Source organism: Cebus imitator, unplaced genomic scaffold, assembly GCF_001604975.1.
Source record: "Cebus imitator isolate Cc_AM_T3 unplaced genomic scaffold, Cebus_imitator-1.0 Scaffold105, whole genome shotgun sequence".
Taxonomy (NCBI): Eukaryota; Metazoa; Chordata; class Mammalia; order Primates; family Cebidae; genus Cebus; species Cebus imitator.
The window spans coordinates 1,076,925-1,087,060 of NW_016107420.1; the positions used below are offsets into that span (position 1 = coordinate 1,076,925).

At 34.2% G+C, this 10,136-nt stretch overlaps 2 long non-coding RNA genes across 2 annotated transcripts in view; both read left to right on the forward strand.

The window, feature by feature from the left end:
• LOC108310575 overlaps positions 1 to 5,090 on the forward strand; it is a 6,564-nt gene extending 1,474 nt beyond the window's left edge. The window contains exons 2-4 of the long non-coding RNA XR_001827812.2: positions 624 to 697; positions 2,169 to 2,310; positions 5,018 to 5,090. This is a non-coding gene — a long non-coding RNA (uncharacterized LOC108310575). The remainder of the gene's footprint in view (positions 1 to 623; positions 698 to 2,168; positions 2,311 to 5,017) is intronic.
• A 295-nt stretch (positions 5,091 to 5,385) lies between these two features.
• On the forward strand, positions 5,386 to 8,978 carry LOC119472569. The gene is made up of 3 exons (XR_005201712.1): positions 5,386 to 5,475; positions 7,155 to 7,228; positions 8,780 to 8,978. It is a non-coding gene; the product is annotated as an uncharacterized LOC119472569 (long non-coding RNA).
• Positions 8,979 to 10,136: the final 1,158 nt, after the last annotated feature.

The following is a 10,136-nucleotide window of genomic DNA, read 5'->3' on the forward strand; positions in this document are numbered from 1 at the left end:
TAAATTAACGGGCTACTAGTAAGGAATTGGTTGTTTATTCACTACAGAAGCCCCTATTCAATCTTCTTCTTATGCAAAGAGATAGGAAGGTCTTTTGCTGCTTTCTGGTAATGAATGATCCGAGAATATCACCACCACAACCTGCGGGAAAAGTAGAGTCCTTTTCCTGACCCAGAGGTACGTTGCCATTCCCTTCTGGCAGGGAATTGAGGAGGGCAAGTGTCCATGGGCGTGATTGTAGCCGGAGACATGCTTCTGAGAGTCCCGCATATGCACGTCTACTGCCCTGCTTTCTGCACTTCCACCGCAGCCAACGACCCGTCCCCCTGGCCCCCGCACTTGGCTCTTTCATGAAGATGGGTCCTGCCTTTGAGCGCTTAGAAGGAAAGGATGGCAGCAAAAATGGCTAATCCTTTACCAGCTGCAGTAAATTGAAGACTGGCCAAAGCCAAGCGAAAACCGCTGCAGTTAAAATGATTTTAGCATCACGTCTGCGGCTGAGAATGGAGCGGCAGTGTATAAAGGGACCTGTGGATCAATGAAAAGGAGACTATAGTGTATCTGAATATTAATACGGTATTGCATCTGTGCTTCCCACCCCTCCCCCCTTTCTTTTCCTTCAGATCTGCAGGAAATGAAATGTTTTGAGGTCTTCAAGCTGACTCGTCAGAATCCTGGAGCCTTTTAAAAAATGACGGTAATTTTCTAATGTGTTCATTTGTACGCATGGAAACACTTGTGTGTGTGCGCGCGAGTGAGCGCGTGTTTGCATGTGAGAGACGTGTAGCTGAATGACAATGCAGATCCAGAAACTGGGGAAGAGGGTTTCTGCCCCCGAAATGTAGATGAAGTTTGAGCTGACTTGGGTCGTATACTGAAAGCCAGAGTGCTTCCAGAGGTGGAGATGAAAACATGGAGAGATGGCCAGATTTGCCTGTAAATAATCACTACATCCACTGTAACACTTGAGCTTGAGCTGCGTTGTTTTTTTTTTTTTTTTTTTTTTTTTGGTGGCAAATGTGTTTGAATGGAACTCTCTCCGCAAACGTGGGTTACAGGCGTCTCCTAGTGGCGAAATCAGCATAGGGCAGGCCAGAGAATTTTGCTTTGGAGCCCTTGTTGGGCAGAGCTCGCCTTTTGGGGGCTCTACGGGATTTCTTGGGTCACAAGGGTCTGTGTCCGCACCAGCATCGCTGAGCCCAGACCCCCCTAGAGGTCTCGCCTCTCCGGCTTCTAGTCTCGGTGGCGCCAGCCAGGGACCGACGGGGCGACTGTGGGGTCTTCTTCCCGGCAGAACAGAACAGAGCCTCGTCCTCCGCCTCCCGTTAGATAGCTCCAGCCAAGGGCAATTCCAAGAGCATTTTGTTTGGAGCCAAGATCAAATATTGTCATTAATAGCGTTCTGTGTCTCCTTCCCTAGAGCCATTAAAACAACCGCACCCCGTCACCCAGAAAACAAACAACACTTTAAATTTGCCTTTTAAAATGCCTCTTAAATGTAACAGGTTTACTTTTTCCTTTGCTGTGTCAATCAAGCAGATCCCTGCATTTTTCTTTTTCATTTTTACTCCCGTGGACCCCAGAATTTAGTGAGGTGATGCTTACATATACGGCAGCCTCAGTAATGAAGCTGACTACGTCTTTAAAGTGTCATGTATATTCTGTGTTCCTGAATCCCCCCATTACTGGAACGGAAAAGGAGGAGGAAATCTAGTGTACATAACCCTCCATTCTTCACCCTGCCCCATCTACCCTGCAGAAGTACAAACTGTTTGAGCCAGGACAAACGACACCCTAAGAAAGAGGGGAAAAGCAGTTGTATTATTTGGAGGCAGGTTATCAAAATCAATTTTCATAAAAGTCCTGGTTTATATATTACAGTGATAGTGCATATTTTTTATTTCATTGGGCTTTAAGTGTAGCAGAAATAGGGGGCGCTAAGGATCCCACAGGTGTGTTTTACAAACTTTGAAACTGGGTTAAGGGGTTGCTGTCTTCTCTGCCCTTTGCCGCAAAGGGTGGGGCAGAAACAAGTTTGTTAACCAGCCTTTGGATAAACGAGTGTTTGCAGTGATTTAACATGACTCGAAAGCAATTTGTTTCTAAATCCTCTTATTATTGCTGTGTGCCTAGAGCTTTGAAGGAAGTTTTTTTTTTTTTTTTTTTAGAATTGGAAGAAAAAATTAATTTATCAATAACCAGGCTCCACCAGGATTGAACTAGATGGTTGTTCCTGGCACTTGTCATTCCCGGCAAGCACAGCACCGAGAGCAAATACAAAAGGCCTAAAGTGCATTGCATCTTTTATGGGTAAGCATGAAATAGGTTTATCTGTGGTAGTGTAACCTAACTTAAGAGGTGGGAAGGCAAGGCTTTAGAGCCAAAGCCACAGACATTGTGTTAGTTTTTGCTCATCTATAGGAAAAAGTGAATGTTGACTAGAATTTCTGGAAAAGATTCATAGCACATGCTATTTTAAGTATTTAGGTAACTCTTTAGTTACTGTGTTTTAATCCTTCAAACCCCTTAGAGAACACTCCAATCCTTGTTCTTGGGACTAAAAATACTAGGTATGCCATCAAGCACCATTATCTTGATATTTAAAGCAGAAATGTGCTTCTCCATTTTCTTTAACCTAGTTAATATTGGTGTGGCTTCACATTTCAGTGCCTTTTCAGTTATCAAACAGGGCCAGCATTTTGTTAAACTCTAAACAGTGAATTAAAAGCACTGAATGAGCTGAAGCCACCCTCTAATGCAAAATGACAAATTGCACTTAAGCAATACATGAACAAAAAATGATTTATGGATTTTTACAATGGTCCAAGCAAATGAAAGCAACATGAATTATACATCCTAATGCTCACAATATCATTTTCTAATAATAATGTTTCAGTTCAGATACTATACTCTGCTTCTTTCTATAAGGGAAATTGATCAATAAGAGGTCCGGGAATGTTTTTCAATTGGGCACTGGTTTGTGATGCTGATTCCAAGGGTGGGTGTGTGTGTGTGTGTGTGTGTGTGTGTACATATACATATATATGCATATATTTTCTTTGGGTTTTGGGGAGGTGGGTTGATGACAAACATTGAACATGCATTCTTGTCAGATTCTTCGCATATTGTGTCTTTTGATAGTAAATAGTCCTTTGCAAACTTCTGTTTGTTCCATACCATCCTTCAGAATGCAAATAAATAGATCTCATTCAAAATGACAGTCTTTATTGCCTCATGACTTCTTTTCCTAAAAATCAAAATACATTATCTCTTCTTACCCTTTTCTTCCATTGCTTTGGATATTAAAAAATCTTATTTCTCCAAAATGTTTATTAACATCTTCATATTTGTTTCATCCTGTCTTTTTCAGATCATTGTTTTTTTCTTTACAGCATTGGAAACATACCTGGGTTAGCAAAAAGGTCAGGCACCTTAGTTTTCTAGCCTTAATAGACAAAATTTACCCTATGGGTTGTCTTAAATTACAGAAAAAAAAATCAATCAAATAAAATTTTATGTGCTGTTTGTGTTTTGAGTCTGAAAAACACAAAAATCTAGTTTCCTTTGTGTTATGATTATTGACTATGCCTAACATTTTTATTTAACCATTTGTGGTTTGTATAAGTGGCTGTTTTTTGGGAGGTATGTTGAATTTTAAGTGAAGGCAGTATCTGTGCTGTGTTTCATCCTCAACCACAGGAAACTGCTAATCACCCAGAGGCCTCTAAAGTCACATTATTAGGCTTAATCTTAATTATCCAAGTTTATAAAAAAAGGAAGAACAGAAAAAAAGTCATTGAATCCCTGTTTCTGCTTTTGACAGCATTAATAACTACTTTTACTGAAATCAATGATGTGTTTAGGATTGTAAAGAAGAATTATAAGGTATCACATTTAAAAAGCCAGCTGCTTTGCTTAATGGGGAGATGTGTGGGTTTTACTGATGTGGCCCAGAGGCAGAAAAATGAAGCTTCAAATATGGAGGTCAATATATAACAATTTGAAAAATTAGTTGTGAGACCCAATTGAGTTCATATGAGTAAGAGAGAAGTTGTCAAGAAAAAATTGTTTTTTTTCCTTACCCAGTGGTTTTACTTATTTGATAGTGATACAAAACCAGAATGTATTACTGTTTGTCTGGGAAGTGTAAACGATTTTCTTAAAAAGAAATCCCTTGATTTTGAAAATACAGAATAAGATTACTCAAATTGTGATTAGGGTTGCAAATCATAGAACTATATTCTGAAGAGTTTTAAAGAATTATTGGAGAAAGACATTATCAAAAGAATATAACACAGCTTGAGAATTACATTAATAATTAGAATTACATTAGAATTAACATAGTAAATCAGAACAAACAGTAAAACAGATAATTCAATTAAAAAATATTTCTCTTAGTTTCCCTGTGTGGTTAGTATAACTGTATAAGAAACTTTATTTCCATGATATCTTATTTAAGTGGGCTTGGCAAATGCTGTACTTTATTGTTCTATTTTATTGCAAATTTCATCTATTCTTTTTAGGTGAAAGTTACTAATGGTTTTTAAACAGATTAGTGTGTACCTAGAATTATTACATAAGTTATATTTTGATATTCCCCATCTATATAGGTTTCATTATCCCAACATTATAATTAAGGCTAATAAGATGTTCAGAATTTTAAGTAACTCACCAGATTATTATAGAATTCAAATCCAGATCTTTTGCTGCTTATACAGGCTCATTTTATTACCCATGGGCTTTCTTCAGTCTATCTGAATTTAATTTACTTAGGAGATAAAACAAACAAAAAACTCAAATTATCTTAGAAGTAGAGTTAATCAAGATTTTGGACAGACAGAAATGCTGATTTTATCCTAGTCAAATTGGCTAGTACAACACTGAGTTGGGTGGTGGAGGAATCCATAAACATGTTTGAGGGTTCTTTTTTTTAAGAATTTTTATCAATGAAACAAAGCTTGAATATGTTTTCTTACAAGAGAGTGATATTATAAGCAGCCATCTCTTTCTTGTGGAGAAGTACCCAATGTGGAAATCATGGATTTTAACTAAGGAACAAGAAAACTGATGAAACAGGTTCAAAAGAAAGGCACCTGTGCTTCATTCATTCCTAAAGAACGCTGATCAATGATCCCAAAAGTATATCATGTTCTCTTAACTCGTCAAAGATTGAAAGCAAAGAAAAATCAAGAAATGTACCCAGTTTACATGGTGCAGATATTGGTGTTTATTTAGTACACATTTCTGAATCCATCTTTAAAAGGGGATATGTGTTTCGTTAAATGAATTTCAAGTATCACTTCATGCTAATTTCTTCTTCAGTGTTGCTTAAAAATGGCTTTAATTATACATTTTTCAAAATTAAACAATTAAATTTATTCCTTCAAGGAGAAAAATGGATAAGAACATAAAAGTATCTTTAAATTTCTAAAGACATAATCAAACAAAGATGATTGCAGGAGCATATTTACTACTGTAAGTAGAATTTGTATTAATATTTTGCTCTAAGAACTGACAGAAGAAAAAAGATTATGTTTAGTTTAGAAATATAATCAGTAATTCAGAGTATATGTAATGTGGACTCTATAGGGTAGGTTGTACATCACTTTTACTCATTTCTGACAGTACCCAACTATGACAGTAGATGATACGGTAAATTTGTGAAGAACATAATCTTGAGAATTAAACCAAATTTGGGTTCATATTCTGCTTTTTGAAATATTTGAACTTGGACAAATTACTTTGAAGCTCTATTAAGTGTGTCAAACATTTGAAACATTTATTAAACTATGATGATATATTGACCTTGTTATTTTGAAGCTTCAACCGAAATGTTATAGATAAAATTCTTATTCTATAGTTGATTCTCAGTAAATGTTAACTATTTGTATGGTAAGATGTTTTGAATGAGGTAGTCTATAAATAGATACTTGTTGAAAATTTTTCTTGGGGGTTTTATTTCCTTAATCAAATATGTATTATTTACTAAGCAGGTACCAAAAATTTACCATGTCCCTATTTTGAAGGAAATTGCAATATGATTTTGAAAAATAGATGCAAATGATAAATGAAGAAGACAATTAACTAAATTTTAGTTAAGCTTCAAAAATGTAAAAGTCAACTATAAGCTTTTCCTATAACCATATAGCAATTTTATTTGCTTTCTTTTAGATAAACTTACATTTTCTGTAAGTTAAAATTTATATAATAAAACTGATAGGTGGATATATTATAAAAAGTATTTTGATAACCAGATAGCTCATTTATTTTAAAAGTTTTCTTATTTAAATATTTGTTAAAGTTTTATGATTAAAGGGCTCTAATTTGATAGTCATTTAGTTTTTTTCCAATTCTTTAGTGTAACATCTTAATACCTTCTACTCTATTCATGCCAATGAGTGCTGAAATTCTCAAAATTAAAAACAAATTGGTGAAAAATAAACCTCCTAAAATAAAATGAAATCATTAGAATATTCAATTCTGAGCCTTAAGCCTCAATTGTATTTGAACTTTCTTTTCAGCATTCTCCTTCTTGCTACTTTCCACCTATGATTGCTTTTATTAATGTTTTCTTTAGCAATTATTACAATTTGAGAAGCAAAATCTCTCAAAAACATGCATTGGTGCTGCATTGGAGCCTAGCCATAGGAATAGTGAGAGAATGGAAAATAAATGTAAATTATGATACATGTTTCTCAAGGATTTCATAATCCTTGATTTTGTAATCAATTTGATAAAGGAATGTGTGTGTGTATATATATATATGTATATTTAAATAACTTCCTTAACAGTATGAAAAATATTAAAACATATAATGCCTATGAGTACTAAAGACATGGAGAAAAAAGAAAATACTTGAATAAAATAAATCAAGCAAAGATTTCTAGAGAAGGACAGCTTTTGTTATGATTTTAAGGGCAACAGTAGGGCAGATTGGTAGAAAGAAATATCTGGAGAGGGTTAGAGGGATTTGAACAGTAAAGAAATGAAGGCAGGGATAGTAAAACACTTTTCTATAAAGATCATAGAAACAGCAAATGAATGTTTTAAATTATGGGCCAATATTCTGAATTTGGACCTACTTGCTTAAATGCATAATTCCAGCAGTCCTCAATTTTGTTTCACTTGATTTATGTTTTCCCCATCTCCACCAGCAACTTGGCCAATTTGATGTCAATAGAAATGCATGAGATCCTTATTCAGCATTCACACCTGAGAAATGCTTTTGGTATGTCTTGGGCTAATAGCCAATGTTCAGTCTTAGAGTTATGATAAAGCCTAATATTGTTGCTTGTTCATTAGCATATATATTTGAGAACCTTGGCTGCTGGTTTAATTTAATAGCAAAGTGCTGATTGCTGACTTTCTCAAAACTTTTTTTTTTAACCATACCTAGTCAGACTACCTAACCAAGTATCTAATTTAACAATAACATATTTACATTTTGGTGGACAATACAAGCAGTAAAAGTATTGTTTAAGCCCAAGGAACCTGACAATCATTCAGTTGTTCACAGTTTTGGACGGATTTGTTGGCTGTATAACTAGTACTTAATGAAGTTGTGCTGACTGGATGAATGAATGCTTGACTTTTTAACTTTCTGTTTTAAATTTTAAAATATATTTCTAAGATATTATACTCAATATCACAAGCTATGTTTTTAATAATCCGCATTTGTAACAAGTCTTTTAAAATTAGTTATTTTTTAAAAAACTTACCTAAAATGAAAAATTTACCATACCTAATCACAAGTCTGTTACAATACTTGATGTCTCCCAATTAACACAGTGCATTTCTCCAAACTGCCGCTACTCAAACGTGATATCTCTTCTTATGATTTTCTTTTGTTATTGGATTTTCTTCTCATTTCATAATACTTTATTGAATATATAAATATGTATAGAGTAAGTACAATGGCCAGTATTCTGAATTGTTTTGTTTATTTTATAAAGTCATGATGTCATACTAATAGGAAACCCCTGAGATGAGAATGTTAGATGTTAAGAGAAGAAATGGCTTAGACAGAAAAACATTTGCTGCCCTAGGTAGAATCAGGAGGTACTTTAATTTTGAAGTATGTTGCAGGGCTAAGTTAAAAAGAAAGGTTGATTGACCTGTTAGATTCAAAACATCTTGATTTTCAAGCCAGAGGGGACCCTGTTTAGCTTCTAATTTCTCTGCTCTTCAACCCCCTGAAATGAAGATATTTCAATTCAAATATGTTTTGTTGGTCACCATGGTCTATATATTTTTTCTTCTCTTGGGTTGATGGCTAGCCCCAGTCTTCTTTATTCCATAACTGACACACTCATAATGTTTGTCATTTAGATATTATGGAATTTGTAAATACTTAACTCTGTATTTTGGCCAGCTAATAAAGCAGAGGATGGTTGTCCAGAATGCAAGAATTTAAGTGGAAATGTAAAGCACATGCACGTGAACACGTGTGCTCACATACGAGGGAAAAATGGCACTGTAGTTAGACCTTTGTTTTTGTCATAATAAAGTAGAAACAGATCTGTGAAACAGACATTATCACACAAAATCAGATGACACTACACATGGAGTATACTTGGATTAAAATGGAGAACTTTCACAACCGTTGTGAAAAGGAAAGTTTAGTTTTTTCGTTTTATACAATATACAAATATGAATTCCAGATGAGTGTAAGCATTCACTAAAAATATAAAACTATGAGATAACTAAATCTACAGAGTACTGAATATTTATATAACTCAGATATGTGTTTTAAAACCGAGCTTAACATTGTACCTTTCAGGTCTACTCCCTAAGGCAAAAAACAAAACAAAGCAAAACAAAACAGAAGTTTCTGAAGGACAGCAGAAATGGGAAGTTCTTTCCATGATGCAAGACACTAAATGGAAAGTGACCTTCTTTTGGGAGATACACCTAGGTAGCCTAATCATGTGAAACCACTGATAGTAGCAACAGATGAAGATGCTGGAAGGGGAAACTGAGGCTTGAGGCTTGTCCAACAATTTTGGACATGTCTATTATTAAAATGTAAGTCTCTCTTGACATTGGAGTAGAAAGAGTGGGTAAGTAGGATTGATATTCCTCATTAAGAGGATTTTTAAAAACCCGATTTTTGGTGTTAAAATTCAAGACACTCTGGAAGGAGGCTTATTTCAGTTGGAAAGATATCAAATTGTAAGCTGGTTTTCAGGGCCCAAGTAGACAGTATTTTTTGGAATCCTGAGGTATGTTATTTCTAACATGCATATATAGCACTGAGAAATTCTATTCTCATTGAAAATCTAAGTTACTGATGTTTTTGATAGTTATTTATTTCTTATTGCAATTCACATTGGAATTTTCCTAAAGGTTTTTTATGTCTTTATTTGTTTTAGTATATTGGTTCTTATCTGATTAATTATATTTTTTCCTAGAATTAAAATAATATTATGTTTATCTTAGAAAGGCAAACAATGAGTAAATATTTAACCCAGAACACCTGGTTTGTTTATTTTAAAAGTCTACTGATCTTTATCATTATTCTTTTTAACAATATATCAGAAATAGGCTAGGTTGAGATGGGAAAATTCATTTATAATTTTAAAACAAATGCTTCTCTAAGTAAAAATGTTTCTTTTTCTTTTTCAAATTACTAGTTTGGGGTTAGCTGACATTCTCATAACTGATAGAATGTTTTTATGTTTAAAATAAGGGTATGCTTGGGAGCCTGAGATCTGACTGATTATTAAGTTGAGGACTATAACAATAACTCCTAATTATTTCTCTGTTTTAAAATCAGATCTGTTGTATGCAAAGAAGAATTTTACATGATAAAAGCATAAATGTAATAAATCTTAAAGTTTTATTTAATTTTAAAAATTAATTAGAAAGATAAATGCCATGATATTTAAGGACCTCTATTTGATATGGTGCTTTTGTCTTAAATTGTTGATGTTCACACTGTCCATGCAGAATTTCATTGCATTCAGGAATATTTGTGAATGTTCTTTTATCTAAGAAGACTGTGTTACATTTCAGTGAATAATAGGTGGCAGTATACACAGCTAAATTCTGTGTGTTACTGCAGGTAGATAGAAGATTTTCCAATTGTTTAACAATTTTATATTTATGCTTATTGTCATTCTAGCCCCATTTCTTAA